Genomic DNA, 15988 nt, shown 5'->3' on the forward strand with positions numbered 1-15988 from the left:
TTCATTGAATACATCTTGATCACGTCAAGAATCAGGACCCTGTTAAGTAACTGATCTTTCACATTTCTATCATTTAACCCATCTGTGACAATCTACATTGGCCATTGTCCCAGGTTAAGCTAGCTAGTTCTCTTGGCATGGAGTAAATGTTAAGGTCATGCTTACTTTATAAAATCAACACTTCTGAGCCTATCCTTTTCAACTTACTGAGAACATTTTCTTTGCAAGTTCATTACACCTTGTGTACTTGTTGTATTGCGGTGAGCAGTTTCAATAAAGGCTGAGAGAATGAGCAGACTTGTTCTAGTCACAGAATCCATTTACGTTTAAATAACAGAAGCTTGTCAGTGGAGGATGTACTTGCTCATACCTTTTCTGTTCATTTCCTTTTGTACACACTACAGACTGTGCCGTAGAAATGCTTGTCCGAAACATGAACATGCGCACTTGTTTATGTGTGCCGCCTGTTAGCTAATGCATCAGGGAAGTAATTTTGGAACAAAACATCGAGGCACTTGTTTTTCAGGCAAGTGTCTGTATTCAGGCAAGAACACGTGCATGTTCAAGTCCTTGCCCTCTACATCATTCTCTGCACGTGATTGAGAAAGACCTGACACTGTGTGACGGCATTGCTTAATTGAGAGCCAAAGCAACAACAATCTTGGTTATCAAAGACTCACTCCACCCTGACCACAGCCTCTTCACTCAGAAGCCATGAGAAAACAACCATCGCAGCATGTGAGTAAAAATCAATCCTTTAAGGGGTTTTATATTTCAACATGCAGTTCGAAATCTTAATGTGTTCCACATGAAAGTAATGTTCTTTCCATATGTGCACATTGCACATTTAATGTTTCTGCATTTCAGCCAATCATTTCTCTCTCTACATGACAACATTTTAGAAAATTTTCTACAAAAGCACTGAATGTTATTCTAACCATTTATGTCCTTTCTCCATTCATGTACACAAAGTGCAGTATGCATCTAAATGTCCTCAAAAGAGGTACATTTTGGTAACTGAACATCTCCAACTCGTACAATGCGATGTTTCTTCTTTGAGTCAAATGAATTTGACAATTCAAATATGCACAACTGGCCGTGTTTCTAGCCAACATACTGGTGTTTGGACCTATGGAACTGCTAGTCTGTTACCTTCGATAGCTCAGTTGGTAGAGTGGAGGACTGTAGAAGTTAAAGTTGTCATCCTTAGGCCGTCGGTTCAAATCCGACTCGAAGGAAGTTTTTCTTACCAAGCGAAATTTTCCGTTTTAACTGTGCAAAAATGGCTTTCCCTGACCGAAATCGAACCCAGGGCATGGCGGTGAAAGCACGGAATCTTAGCCACAATTCCATCGGGAACCAAGCCATGGATCCTTCTTGTCACCAACATTTTTCAGTGTCTGCACTCCTACTATACTGATGACATTCGGATGCATACTGGACTTGGTATGCATAAAAGGAAGCAGGCCATAAAGCGAGTTATTCATCTTTCTTTTTGTTCTACAAAATAGATGAAGTTTGCAAGAGTCAAGAATCTTTTTTTTTACCATCTGGGATCACTCAAGAAAAGTGGGAATTCTAGTGTCACTAACACATGGAAAGCGCTGTTAATGTAATGTTTCGTACACACAGGGAGAAAACGTCAGGCAGAACTAAAGGGGTTAGCTGACAGATGTTATAGCATTCCCCTTTTGTCTCCTTCACTATTAGAAATCTCTTCACCTGTCATGTCAGTTAAAATGTCCTGGATTGGGGAGGATGACCAAACCAGTCCATGTGGGCCTTTGTGTGTCTTGAGAAGATTGGCACACAGATACCTTATCAAAGCTTGAGTCTTGGTTTCCGTGTCCTGAATCCTTCCTGAATAGCTAGGATGCTTTGTTTGTAACCTGGATAGCTCAGATGGTAGAGCATCAGACTTTTGATTGGAGGGTATAGGGTTAAATTCCCTGTACCCATAAAAGCATTGTTACTTTGCCATTAGTGTTCTTGTGAACTTTCATTGAATACATCTTGATCACGTCAAGAATCAGGACCCTGTTAAGTAACTGATCTTTCACATTTCTATCATTTAACCCATCTGTGACAATCTACATTGGCCATTGTCCCAGGTTAAGCTAGCTAGTTCTCTTGGCATGGAGTAAATGTTAAGGTCATGCTTACTTTATAAAATCAACACTTCTGAGCCTATCCTTTTCAACTTACTGAGAACATTTTCTTTGCAAGTTCATTACACCTTGTGTACTTGTTGTATTGCGGTGAGCAGTTTCAATAAAGGCTGAGAGAATGAGCAGACTTGTTCTAGTCACAGAATCCATTTACGTTTAAATAACAGAAGCTTGTCAGTGGAGGATGTACTTGCTCATACCTTTTCTGTTCATTTCCTTTTGTACACACTACAGACTGTGCCGTAGAAATGCTTGTCCGAAACATGAACATGCGCACTTGTTTATGTGTGCCGCCTGTTAGCTAATGCATCAGGGAAGTAATTTTGGAACAAAACATCGAGGCACTTGTTTTTCAGGCAAGTGTCTGTATTCAGGCAAGAACACGTGCATGTTCAAGTCCTTGCCCTCTACATCATTCTCTGCACGTGATTGAGAAAGACCTGACACTGTGTGACGGCATTGCTTAATTGAGAGCCAAAGCAACAACAATCTTGGTTATCAAAGACTCACTCCACCCTGACCACAGCCTCTTCACTCAGAAGCCATGAGAAAACAACCATCGCAGCATGTGAGTAAAAATCAATCCTTTAAGGGGTTTTATATTTCAACATGCAGTTCGAAATCTTAATGTGTTCCACATGAAAGTAATGTTCTTTCCATATGTGCACATTGCACATTTAATGTTTCTGCATTTCAGCCAATCATTTCTCTCTCTACATGACAACATTTTAGAAAATTTTCTACAAAAGCACTGAATGTTATTCTAACCATTTATGTCCTTTCTCCATTCATGTACACAAAGTGCAGTATGCATCTAAATGTCCTCAAAAGAGGTACATTTTGGTAACTGAACATCTCCAACTCGTACAATGCGATGTTTCTTCTTTGAGTCAAATGAATTTGACAATTCAAATATGCACAACTGGCCGTGTTTCTAGCCAACATACTGGTGTTTGGACCTATGGAACTGCTAGTCTGTTACCTTCGATAGCTCAGTTGGTAGAGCGGAGGACTGTAGAAGTTAAAGTTGTCATCCTTAGGCCGTCGGTTCAAATCCGACTCGAAGGAAGTTTTTCTTACCAAGCGAAATTTTCCGTTTTAACTGTGCAAAAATGGCTTTCCCTGACCGAAATCGAACCCAGGGCATGGCGGTGAAAGCACGGAATCTTAGCCACAATTCCATCGGGAACCAAGCCATGGATCCTTCTTGTCACCAACATTTTTCAGTGTCTGCACTCCTACTATACTGATGACATTCGGATGCATACTGGACTTGGTATGCATAAAAGGAAGCAGGCCATAAAGCGAGTTATTCATCTTTCTTTTTGTTCTACAAAATAGATGAAGTTTGCAAGAGTCAAGACTCTTTTTTTTTTACCATCTGGGATCACTCAAGAAAAGTGGGAATTCTAGTGTCACTAACACATGGAAAGCGCTGTTAATGTAATGTTTCGTACACACAGGGAGAAAACGTCAGGCAGAACTAAAGGGGTTAGCTGACAGATGTTATAGCATTCCCCTTTTGTCTCCTTCACTATTAGAAAGCTCTTCACCTGTCATGTCAGTTAAAATGTCCTGGATTGGGGAGGATGACCAAACCAGTCCATGTGGGCCTTTGTGTGTCTTGAGAAGATTGGCACACAGATACCTTATCAAAGCTTGAGTCTTGGTTTCCGTGTCCTGAATCCTTCCTGAATAGCTAGGATGCTTTGTTTGTAACCTGGATAGCTCAGATGGTAGAGCATCAGACTTTTGATTGGAGGGTATAGGGTTAAATTCCCTGTACCCATAAAAGCATTGTTACTTTGCCATTAGTGTTCTTGTGAACTTTCATTGAATACATCTTGATCACGTCAAGAATCAGGACCCTGTTAAGTAACTGATCTTTCACATTTCTATCATTTAACCCATCTGTGACAATCTACATTGGCCATTGTCCCAGGTTAAGCTAGCTAGTTCTCTTGGCATGGAGTAAATGTTAAGGTCATGCTTACTTTATAAAATCAACACTTCTGAGCCTATCCTTTTCAACTTACTGAGAACATTTTCTTTGCAAGTTCATTACACCTTGTGTACTTGTTGTATTGCGGTGAGCAGTTTCAATAAAGGCTGAGAGAATGAGCAGACTTGTTCTAGTCACAGAATCCATTTACGTTTAAATAACAGAAGCTTGTCAGTGGAGGATGTACTTGCTCATACCTTTTCTGTTCATTTCCTTTTGTACACACTACAGACTGTGCCGTAGAAATGCTTGTCCGAAACATGAACATGCGCACTTGTTTATGTGTGCCGCCTGTTAGCTAATGCATCAGGGAAGTAATTTTGGAACAAAACATCGAGGCACTTGTTTTTCAGGCAAGTGTCTGTATTCAGGCAAGAACACGTGCATGTTCAAGTCCTTGCCCTCTACATCATTCTCTGCACGTGATTGAGAAAGACCTGACACTGTGTGACGGCATTGCTTAATTGAGAGCCAAAGCAACAACAATCTTGGTTATCAAAGACTCACTCCACCCTGACCACAGCCTCTTCACTCAGAAGCCATGAGAAAACAACCATCGCAGCATGTGAGTAAAAATCAATCCTTTAAGGGGTTTTATATTTCAACATGCAGTTCGAAATCTTAATGTGTTCCACATGAAAGTAATGTTCTTTCCATATGTGCACATTGCACATTTAATGTTTCTGCATTTCAGCCAATCATTTCTCTCTCTACATGACAACATTTTAGAAAATTTTCTACAAAAGCACTGAATGTTATTCTAACCATTTATGTCCTTTCTCCATTCATGTACACAAAGTGCAGTATGCATCTAAATGTCCTCAAAAGAGGTACATTTTGGTAACTGAACATCTCCAACTCGTACAATGCGATGTTTCTTCTTTGAGTCAAATGAATTTGACAATTCAAATATGCACAACTGGCCGTGTTTCTAGCCAACATACTGGTGTTTGGACCTATGGAACTGCTAGTCTGTTACCTTCGATAGCTCAGTTGGTAGCGCGAAGGACTGTAGAAGTTAAAGTTGTCATCCTTAGGCCGTCGGTTCAAATCCGACTCGAAGGAAGTTTTTCTTACCAAGCGAAATTTTCCGTTCTAACTGTGCAAAAATGGCTTTCCCTGACCGAAATCGAACCCAGGGCATGGCGGTGAAAGCACGGAATCTTAGCCACAATTCCATCGGGAACCAAGCCATGGATCCTTCTTGTCACCAACATTTTTCAGTGTCTGCACTCCTACTATACTGATGACATTCGGATGCATACTGGACTTGGTATGCATAAAAGGAAGCAGGCCATAAAGCGAGTTATTCATCTTTCTTTTTGTTCTACAAAATAGATGAAGTTTGCAAGAGTCAAGACTCTTTTTTTTTACCATCTGGGATCACTCAAGAAAAGTGGGAATTCTAGTGTCACTAACACATGGAAAGCGCTGTTAATGTAATGTTTCGTACACACAGGGAGAAAACGTCAGGCAGAACTAAAGGGGTTAGCTGACAGATGTTATAGCATTCCCCTTTTGTCTCCTTCACTATTAGAAAGCTCTTCACCTGTCATGTCAGTTAAAATGTCCTGGATTGGGGAGGATGACCAAACCAGTCCATGTGGGCCTTTGTGTGTCTTGAGAAGATTGGCACACAGATACCTTATCAAAGCTTGAGTCTTGGTTTCCGTGTCCTGAATCCTTCCTGAATAGCTAGGATGCTTTGTTTGTAACCTGGATAGCTCAGATGGTAGAGCATCAGACTTTTGATTGGAGGGTATAGGGTTAAATTCCCTGTACCCATAAAAGCATTGTTACTTTGCCATTAGTGTTCTTGTGAACTTTCATTGAATACATCTTGATCACGTCAAGAATCAGGACCCTGTTAAGTAACTGATCTTTCACATTTCTATCATTTAACCCATCTGTGACAATCTACATTGGCCATTGTCCCAGGTTAAGCTAGCTAGTTCTCTTGGCATGGAGTAAATGTTAAGGTCATGCTTACTTTATAAAATCAACACTTCTGAGCCTATCCTTTTCAACTTACTGAGAACATTTTCTTTGCAAGTTCATTACACCTTGTGTACTTGTTGTATTGCGGTGAGCAGTTTCAATAAAGGCTGAGAGAATGAGCAGACTTGTTCTAGTCACAGAATCCATTTACGTTTAAATAACAGAAGCTTGTCAGTGGAGGATGTACTTGCTCATACCTTTTCTGTTCATTTCCTTTTGTACACACTACAGACTGTGCCGTAGAAATGCTTGTCCGAAACATGAACATGCGCACTTGTTTATGTGTGCCGCCTGTTAGCTAATGCATCAGGGAAGTAATTTTGGAACAAAACATCGAGGCACTTGTTTTTCAGGCAAGTGTCTGTATTCAGGCAAGAACACGTGCATGTTCAAGTCCTTGCCCTCTACATCATTCTCTGCACGTGATTGAGAAAGACCTGACACTGTGTGACGGCATTGCTTAATTGAGAGCCAAAGCAACAACAATCTTGGTTATCAAAGACTCACTCCACCCTGACCACAGCCTCTTCACTCAGAAGCCATGAGAAAACAACCATCGCAGCATGTGAGTAAAAATCAATCCTTTAAGGGGTTTTATATTTCAACATGCAGTTCGAAATCTTAATGTGTTCCACATGAAAGTAATGTTCTTTCCATATGTGCACATTGCACATTTAATGTTTCTGCATTTCAGCCAATCATTTCTCTCTCTACATGACAACATTTTAGAAAATTTTCTACAAAAGCACTGAATGTTATTCTAACCATTTATGTCCTTTCTCCATTCATGTACACAAAGTGCAGTATGCATCTAAATGTCCTCAAAAGAGGTACATTTTGGTAACTGAACATCTCCAACTCGTACAATGCGATGTTTCTTCTTTGAGTCAAATGAATTTGACAATTCAAATATGCACAACTGGCCGTGTTTCTAGCCAACATACTGGTGTTTGGACCTATGGAACTGCTAGTCTGTTACCTTCGATAGCTCAGTTGGTAGCGCGAAGGACTGTAGAAGTTAAAGTTGTCATCCTTAGGCCGTCGGTTCAAATCCGACTCGAAGGAAGTTTTTCTTACCAAGCGAAATTTTCCGTTCTAACTGTGCAAAAATGGCTTTCCCTGACCGAAATCGAACCCAGGGCATGGCGGTGAAAGCACGGAATCTTAGCCACAATTCCATCGGGAACCAAGCCATGGATCCTTCTTGTCACCAACATTTTTCAGTGTCTGCACTCCTACTATACTGATGACATTCGGATGCATACTGGACTTGGTATGCATAAAAGGAAGCAGGCCATAAAGCGAGTTATTCATCTTTCTTTTTGTTCTACAAAATAGATGAAGTTTGCAAGAGTCAAGACTCTTTTTTTTTACCATCTGGGATCACTCAAGAAAAGTGGGAATTCTAGTGTCACTAACACATGGAAAGCGCTGTTAATGTAATGTTTCGTACACACAGGGAGAAAACGTCAGGCAGAACTAAAGGGGTTAGCTGACAGATGTTATAGCATTCCCCTTTTGTCTCCTTCACTATTAGAAAGCTCTTCACCTGTCATGTCAGTTAAAATGTCCTGGATTGGGGAGGATGACCAAACCAGTCCATGTGGGCCTTTGTGTGTCTTGAGAAGATTGGCACACAGATACCTTATCAAAGCTTGAGTCTTGGTTTCCGTGTCCTGAATCCTTCCTGAATAGCTAGGATGCTTTGTTTGTAACCTGGATAGCTCAGATGGTAGAGCATCAGACTTTTGATTGGAGGGTATAGGGTTAAATTCCCTGTACCCATAAAAGCATTGTTACTTTGCCATTAGTGTTCTTGTGAACTTTCATTGAATACATCTTGATCACGTCAAGAATCAGGACCCTGTTAAGTAACTGATCTTTCACATTTCTATCATTTAACCCATCTGTGACAATCTACATTGGCCATTGTCCCAGGTTAAGCTAGCTAGTTCTCTTGGCATGGAGTAAATGTTAAGGTCATGCTTACTTTATAAAATCAACACTTCTGAGCCTATCCTTTTCAACTTACTGAGAACATTTTCTTTGCAAGTTCATTACACCTTGTGTACTTGTTGTATTGCGGTGAGCAGTTTCAATAAAGGCTGAGAGAATGAGCAGACTTGTTCTAGTCACAGAATCCATTTACGTTTAAATAACAGAAGCTTGTCAGTGGAGGATGTACTTGCTCATACCTTTTCTGTTCATTTCCTTTTGTACACACTACAGACTGTGCCGTAGAAATGCTTGTCCGAAACATGAACATGCGCACTTGTTTATGTGTGCCGCCTGTTAGCTAATGCATCAGGGAAGTAATTTTGGAACAAAACATCGAGGCACTTGTTTTTCAGGCAAGTGTCTGTATTCAGGCAAGAACACGTGCATGTTCAAGTCCTTGCCCTCTACATCATTCTCTGCACGTGATTGAGAAAGACCTGACACTGTGTGACGGCATTGCTTAATTGAGAGCCAAAGCAACAACAATCTTGGTTATCAAAGACTCACTCCACCCTGACCACAGCCTCTTCACTCAGAAGCCATGAGAAAACAACCATCGCAGCATGTGAGTAAAAATCAATCCTTTAAGGGGTTTTATATTTCAACATGCAGTTCGAAATCTTAATGTGTTCCACATGAAAGTAATGTTCTTTCCATATGTGCACATTGCACATTTAATGTTTCTGCATTTCAGCCAATCATTTCTCTCTCTACATGACAACATTTTAGAAAATTTTCTACAAAAGCACTGAAAGTTATTCTAACCATTTATGTCCTTTCTCCATTCATGTACACAAAGTGCAGTATGCATCTAAATGTCCTCAAAAGAGGTACATTTTGGTAACTGAACATCTCCAACTCGTACAATGCGATGTTTCTTCTTTGAGTCAAATGAATTTGACAATTCAAATATGCACAACTGGCCGTGTTTCTAGCCAACATACTGGTGTTTGGACCTATGGAACTGCTAGTCTGTTACCTTCGATAGCTCAGTTGGTAGAGCGGAGGACTGTAGAAGTTAAAGTTGTCATCCTTAGGCTGTCGGTTCAAATCCGACTCTAAGGAAGTTTTTCTTACCAAGCGAAATTTTCCGTTTTAACTGTGCAAAAATTGCTTTCCCTGACCGAAATCGAACCCAGGGCATGGCGGTGAAAGCACGGAATCTTAGCCACAATTCCATCGGGAACCAAGCCATGGATCCTTCTTGTCACCAACATTTTTCAGTGTCTGCACTCCTACTATACTGATGACATTCGGATGCATACTGGACTTGGTATGCATAAAAGGAAGCAGGCCATAAAGTGAGTTATTCATCTTTCTTTTTGTTCTACAAAATAGATGAAGTTTGCTAGAGTCAAGACTCTTTTTTTTTTACCATCTGGGATCAATCAAGAAAAGTGGGAATTCTAGTGTCACTAACACATGGAAAGCGCTGTTAATGTAATGTTTCGTACACACAGGGAGAAAACGTCAGGCAGAACTAAAGGGGTTAGCTGACAGATGTTATAGCATTCCCCTTTTGTCTCCTTCACTATTAGAAAGCTCTTCACCTGTCATGTCAGTTAAAATGTCCTGGATTGGGGAGGATGACCAAACCAGTCCATGTGGGCCTTTGTGTGTCTTGAGAAGATTGGCAGACAGATACCTTATCAAAGCTTGAGTCTTGGTTTCCGTGTCCTGAATCCTTCCTGAATAGCTAGGATGCTTTGTTTGTAACCTGGATAGCTCAGATGGTAGAGCATCAGACTTTTGATTGGAGGGTATAGGGTTAAATTCCCTGTACCCATAAAAGCATTGTTACTTTGCCATTAGTGTTCTTGTGAACTTTCATTGAATACATCTTGATCACGTCAAGAATCAGGACCCTGTTAAGTAACTGATCTTTCACATTTCTATCATTTAACCCATCTGTGACAATCTACATTGGCCATTGTCCCAGGTTAAGCTAGCTAGTTCTCTTGGCATGGAGTAAATGTTAAGGTCATGCTTACTTTATAAAATCAACACTTCTGAGCCTATCCTTTTCAACTTACTGAGAACATTTTCTTTGCAAGTTCATTACACCTTGTGTACTTGTTGTATTGCGGTGAGCAGTTTCAATAAAGGCTGAGAGAATGAGCAGACTTGTTCTAGTCACAGAATCCATTTACGTTTAAATAACAGAAGCTTGTCAGTGGAGGATGTACTTGCTCATACCTTTTCTGTTCATTTCCTTTTGTACACACTACAGACTGTGCCGTAGAAATGCTTGTCTGAAACATGAACATGCGCACTTGTTTATGTGTGCCGCCTGTTAGCTAATGCATCAGGGAAGTAATTTTGGAACAAAACATCGAGGCACTTGTTTTTCAGGCAAGTGTCTGTATTCAGGCAAGAACACGTGCATGTTCAAGTCCTTGCCCTCTACATCATTCTCTGCACGTGATTGAGAAAGACCTGACACTGTGTGACGGCATTGCTTAATTGAGAGCCAAAGCAACAACAATCTTGGTTATCAAAGACTCACTCCACCCTGACCACAGCCTCTTCACTCAGAAGCCATGAGAAAACAACCATCGCAGCATGTGAGTAAAAATCAATCCTTTAAGGGGTTTTATATTTCAACATGCAGTTCGAAATCTTAATGTGTTCCACATGAAAGTAATGTTCTTTCCATATGTGCACATTGCACATTTAATGTTTCTGCATTTCAGCCAATCATTTCTCTCTCTACATGACAACATTTTAGAAAATTTTCTACAAAAGCACTGAATGTTATTCTAACCATTTATGTCCTTTCTCCATTCATGTACACAAAGTGCAGTATGCATCTAAATGTCCTCAAAAGAGGTACATTTTGGTAACTGAACATCTCCAACTCGTACAATGCGATGTTTCTTCTTTGAGTCAAATGAATTTGACAATTCAAATATGCACAACTGGCCGTGTTTCTAGCCAACATACTGGTGTTTGGACCTATGGAACTGCTAGTCTGTTACCTTCGCTAGCTCAGTTGGTAGAGCGGAGGACTGTAGAAGTTAAAGTTGTCATCCTTAGGCCGTCGGTTCAAATCAGACTCGAAGGAAGTTTTTCTTACCAAGCGAAATTTTCCGTTTTAACTGTGCAAAAATGGCTTTCCCTGACCGAAATCGAACCCAGGGCATGGCGGTGAAAGCACGGAATCTTAGCCACAATTCCATCGGGAACCAAGCCATGGATCCTTCTTGTCACCAACATTTTTCAGTGTCTGCACTCCTACTATACTGATGACATTCGGATGCATACTGGACTTGGTATGCATAAAAGGAAGCAGGCCATAAAGCGAGTTATTCATCTTTCTTTTTGTTCTACAAAATAGATGAAGTTTGCAAGAGTCAAGACTCTTTTTTTTTTTACCATCTGGGATCACTCAAGAAAAGTGGGAATTCTAGTGTCACTAACACATGGAAAGCGCTGTTAATGTAATGTTTCGTACACACAGGGAGAAAACGTCAGGCAGAACTAAAGGGGTTAGCTGACAGATGTTATAGCATTCCCCTTTTGTCTCCTTCACTATTAGAAAGCTCTTCACCTGTCATGTCAGTTAAAATGTCCTGGATTGGGGAGGATGACCAAACCAGTCCATGTGGGCCTTTGTGTGTCTTGAGAAGATTGGCAGACAGATACCTTATCAAAGCTTGAGTCTTGGTTTCCGTGTCCTGAATCCTTCCTGAATAGCTAGGATGCTTTGTTTGTAACCTGGATAGCTCAGATGGTAGAGCATCAGACTTTTGATTGGAGGGTATAGGGTTAAATTCCCTGTACCCATAAAAGCATTGTTACTTTGCCATTAGTGTTCTTGTGAACTTTCATTGAATACATCTTGATCACGTCAAGAATCAGGACCCTGTTAAGTAACTGATCTTTCACATTTCTATCATTTAACCCATCTGTGACAATCTACATTGGCCATTGTCCCAGGTTAAGCTAGCTAGTTCTCTTGGCATGGAGTAAATGTTAAGGTCATGCTTACTTTATAAAATCAACACTTCTGAGCCTATCCTTTTCAACTTACTGAGAACATTTTCTTTGCAAGTTCATTACACCTTGTGTACTTGTTGTATTGCGGTGAGCAGTTTCAATAAAGGCTGAGAGAATGAGCAGACTTGTTCTAGTCACAGAATCCATTTACGTTTAAATAACAGAAGCTTGTCAGTGGAGGATGTACTTGCTCATACCTTTTCTGTTCATTTCCTTTTGTACACACTACAGACTGTGCCGTAGAAATGCTTGTCCGAAACATGAACATGCGCACTTGTTTATGTGTGCCGCCTGTTAGCTAATGCATCAGGGAAGTAATTTTGGAACAAAACATCGAGGCACTTGTTTTTCAGGCAAGTGTCTGTATTCAGGCAAGAACACGTGCATGTTCAAGTCCTTGCCCTCTACATCATTCTCTGCACGTGATTGAGAAAGACCTGACACTGTGTGACGGCATTGCTTAATTGAGAGCCAAAGCAACAACAATCTTGGTTATCAAAGACTCACTCCACCCTGACCACAGCCTCTTCACTCAGAAGCCATGAGAAAACAACCATCGCAGCATGTGAGTAAAAATCAATCCTTTAAGGGGTTTTATATTTCAACATGCAGTTTGAAATCTTAATGTGTTCCACATGAAAGTAATGTTCTTTCCATATGTGCACATTGCACATTTAATGTTTCTGCATTTCAGCCAATCATTTCTCTCTCTACATGACAACATTTTAGAAAATTTTCTACAAAAGCACTGAATGTTATTCTAACCATTTATGTCCTTTCTCCATTCATGTACACAAAGTGCAGTATGCATCTAAATGTCCTCAAAAGAGGTACATTTTGGTAACTGAACATCTCCAACTCGTACAATGCGATGTTTCTTCTTTGAGTCAAATGAATTTGACAATTCAAATATGCACAACTGGCCGTGTTTCTAGCCAACATACTGGTGTTTGGACCTATGGAACTGCTAGTCTGTTACCTTCGATAGCTCAGTTGGTAGAGCGGAGGACTGTAGAAGTTAAAGTTGTCATCCTTAGGCCGTCGGTTCAAATCCGACTCGAAGGAAGTTTTTCTTACCAAGCGAAATTTTCCGTTTTAACTGTGCAAAAATGGCTTTCCCTGACCGAAATCGAACCCAGGGCATGGCGGTGAAAGCACGGAATCTTAGCCACAATTCCATCGGGAACCAAGCCATGGATCCTTCTTGTCACCAACATTTTTCAGTGTCTGCACTCCTACTATACTGATGACATTCGGATGCATACTGGACTTGGTATGCATAAAAGGAAGCAGGCCATAAAGCGAGTTATTCATCTTTCTTTTTGTTCTACAAAATAGATGAAGTTTGCAAGAGTCAAGACTCTTTTTTTTTTACCATCTGGGATCACTCAAGAAAAGTGGGAATTCTAGTGTCACTAACACATGGAAAGCGCTGTTAATGTAATGTTTCGTACACACAGGGAGAAAACGTCAGGCAGAACTAAAGGGGTTAGCTGACAGATGTTATAGCATTCCCCTTTTGTCTCCTTCACTATTAGAAAGCTCTTCACCTGTCATGTCAGTTAAAATGTCCTGGATTGGGGAGGATGACCAAACCAGTCCATGTGGGCCTTTGTGTGTCTTGAGAAGATTGGCACACAGATACCTTATCAAAGCTTGAGTCTTGGTTTCCGTGTCCTGAATCCTTCCTGAATAGCTAGGATGCTTTGTTTGTAACCTGGATAGCTCAGATGGTAGAGCATCAGACTTTTGATTGGAGGGTATAGGGTTAAATTCCCTGTACCCATAAAAGCATTGTTACTTTGCCATTAGTGTTCTTGTGAACTTTCATTGAATACATCTTGATCACGTCAAGAATCAGGACCCTGTTAAGTAACTGATCTTTCACATTTCTATCATTTAACCCATCTGTGACAATCTACATTGGCCATTGTCCCAGGTTAAGCTAGCTAGTTCTCTTGGCATGGAGTAAATGTTAAGGTCATGCTTACTTTATAAAATCAACACTTCTGAGCCTATCCTTTTCAACTTACTGAGAACATTTTCTTTGCAAGTTCATTACACCTTGTGTACTTGTTGTATTGCGGTGAGCAGTTTCAATAAAGGCTGAGAGAATGAGCAGACTTGTTCTAGTCACAGAATCCATTTACGTTTAAATAACAGAAGCTTGTCAGTGGAGGATGTACTTGCTCATACTTTTTCTGTTCATTTCCTTTTGTACACACTACAGACTGTGCCGTAGAAATGCTTGTCCGAAACATGAACATGCGCACTTGTTTATGTGTGCCGCCTGTTAGCTAATGCATCAGGGAAGTAATTTTGGAACAAAACATCGAGGCACTTGTTTTTCAGGCAAGTGTCTGTATTCAGGCAAGAACACGTGCATGTTCAAGTCCTTGCCCTCTACATCATTCTCTGCACTTGATTGAGAAAGACCTGACACTGTGTGACGGCATTGCTTAATTGAGAGCCAAAGCAACAACAATCTTGGTTATCAAAGACTCACTCCACCCTGACCACAGCCTCTTCACTCAGAAGCCATGAGAAAACAACCATCGCAGCATGTGAGTAAAAATCAATCCTTTAAGGGGTTTTATATTTCAACATGCAGTTCGAAATCTTAATGTGTTCCACATGAAAGTAATGTTCTTTCCATATGTGCACATTGCACATTTAATGTTTCTGCATTTCAGCCAATCATTTCTCTCTCTACATGACAACATTTTAGAAAATTTTCTACAAAAGCACTGAATGTTATTCTAACCATTTATGTCCTTTCTCCATTCATGTACACAAAGTGCAGTATGCATCTAAATGTCCTCAAAAGAGGTACATTTTGGTAACTGAACATCTCCAACTCGTACAATGCGATGTTTCTTCTTTGAGTCAAATGAATTTGACAATTCAAATATGCACAACTGGCCGTGTTTCTAGCCAACATACTGGTGTTTGGACCTATGGAACTGCTAGTCTGTTACCTTCGATAGCTCAGTTGGTAGAGTGGAGGACTGTAGAAGTTAAAGTTGTCATCCTTAGGCCGTCGGTTCAAATCCGACTCGAAGGAAGTTTTTCTTACCAAGCGAAATTTTCCGTTTTAACTGTGCAAAAATGGCTTTCCCTGACCGAAATCGAACCCAGGGCATGGCGGTGAAAGCACGGAATCTTAGCCACAATTCCATCGGGAACCAAGCTGTGGATCCTTCTTGTCACCAACATTTTTCAGTGTCTGCACTCCTACTATACTGATGACATTCGGATGCATACTGGACTTGGTATGCATAAAAGGAAGCAGGCCATAAAGCGAGTTATTCATCTTTCTTTTTGTTCTACAAAATAGATGAAGTTTGCAAGAGTCAAGACTCTTTTTTTTTTTACCATCTGGGATCACTCAAGAAAAGTGGGAATTCTAGTGTCACTAACACATGGAAAGCGCTGTTAATGTAATGTTTCGTACACACAGGGAGAAAACGTCAGGCAGAACTAAAGGGGTTAGCTGACAGATGTTATAGCATTCCCCTTTTGTCTCCTTCACTATTAGAAAGCTCTTCACCTGTCATGTCAGTTAAAATGTCCTGGATTGGGGAGGATGACCAAACCAGTCCATGTGGGCCTTTGTGTGTCTTGAGAAGATTGGCACACAGATACCTTATCAAAGCTTGAGTCTTGGTTTCCGTGTCCTGAATCCTTCCTGAATAGCTAGGATGCTTTGTTTGTAACCTGGATAGCTCAGATGGTAGAGCATCAGACTTTTGATTGGAGGGTATAGGGTTAAATTCCCTGTACCCATAAAAGCATTGTTACTTTGCCATTAGTGTTCTTGTGA

At 40.6% G+C, this 15988-nt stretch overlaps 8 non-coding genes across 8 annotated transcripts; all 8 read left to right on the top strand.

Annotated features, from left to right (window-relative positions):
- Positions 1-1151: 1151 nt before the first annotated feature.
- Positions 1152-1238, top strand: trnay-gua (transfer RNA tyrosine (anticodon GUA)). Its single transcript is given in 2 exon segments — positions 1152-1188; positions 1203-1238. It is a non-coding gene; the product is annotated as a tRNA-Tyr (tRNA).
- A 1911-nt stretch (positions 1239-3149) lies between these two features.
- trnay-gua (transfer RNA tyrosine (anticodon GUA)) lies at positions 3150-3236 on the top strand. Its single transcript is given in 2 exon segments — positions 3150-3186; positions 3201-3236. It is a non-coding gene; the product is annotated as a tRNA-Tyr (tRNA).
- A 1912-nt stretch (positions 3237-5148) lies between these two features.
- On the top strand, positions 5149-5235 carry trnay-gua (transfer RNA tyrosine (anticodon GUA)). The gene is given in 2 exon segments: positions 5149-5185; positions 5200-5235. It is a non-coding gene; the product is annotated as a tRNA-Tyr (tRNA).
- Positions 5236-7146: 1911 nt separating this feature from the next.
- On the top strand, positions 7147-7233 carry trnay-gua (transfer RNA tyrosine (anticodon GUA)). The gene is given in 2 exon segments: positions 7147-7183; positions 7198-7233. It is a non-coding gene; the product is annotated as a tRNA-Tyr (tRNA).
- A 1911-nt stretch (positions 7234-9144) lies between these two features.
- Positions 9145-9231, top strand: trnay-gua (transfer RNA tyrosine (anticodon GUA)). The gene is given in 2 exon segments: positions 9145-9181; positions 9196-9231. It is a non-coding gene; the product is annotated as a tRNA-Tyr (tRNA).
- Positions 9232-11143: 1912 nt separating this feature from the next.
- Positions 11144-11230, top strand: trnay-gua (transfer RNA tyrosine (anticodon GUA)). Its single transcript is given in 2 exon segments — positions 11144-11180; positions 11195-11230. It is a non-coding gene; the product is annotated as a tRNA-Tyr (tRNA).
- Positions 11231-13143: 1913 nt separating this feature from the next.
- trnay-gua (transfer RNA tyrosine (anticodon GUA)) lies at positions 13144-13230 on the top strand. The gene is given in 2 exon segments: positions 13144-13180; positions 13195-13230. It is a non-coding gene; the product is annotated as a tRNA-Tyr (tRNA).
- Positions 13231-15142: 1912 nt separating this feature from the next.
- trnay-gua (transfer RNA tyrosine (anticodon GUA)) lies at positions 15143-15229 on the top strand. The gene is given in 2 exon segments: positions 15143-15179; positions 15194-15229. It is a non-coding gene; the product is annotated as a tRNA-Tyr (tRNA).
- Positions 15230-15988: the final 759 nt, after the last annotated feature.

Source organism: Electrophorus electricus, chromosome 5 (genome assembly GCF_041902795.1).
Source record: "Electrophorus electricus isolate QZ-2024a chromosome 5, ASM4190279v1, whole genome shotgun sequence".
NCBI lineage: Eukaryota > Metazoa > Chordata > Actinopteri > Gymnotiformes > Gymnotidae > Electrophorus > Electrophorus electricus.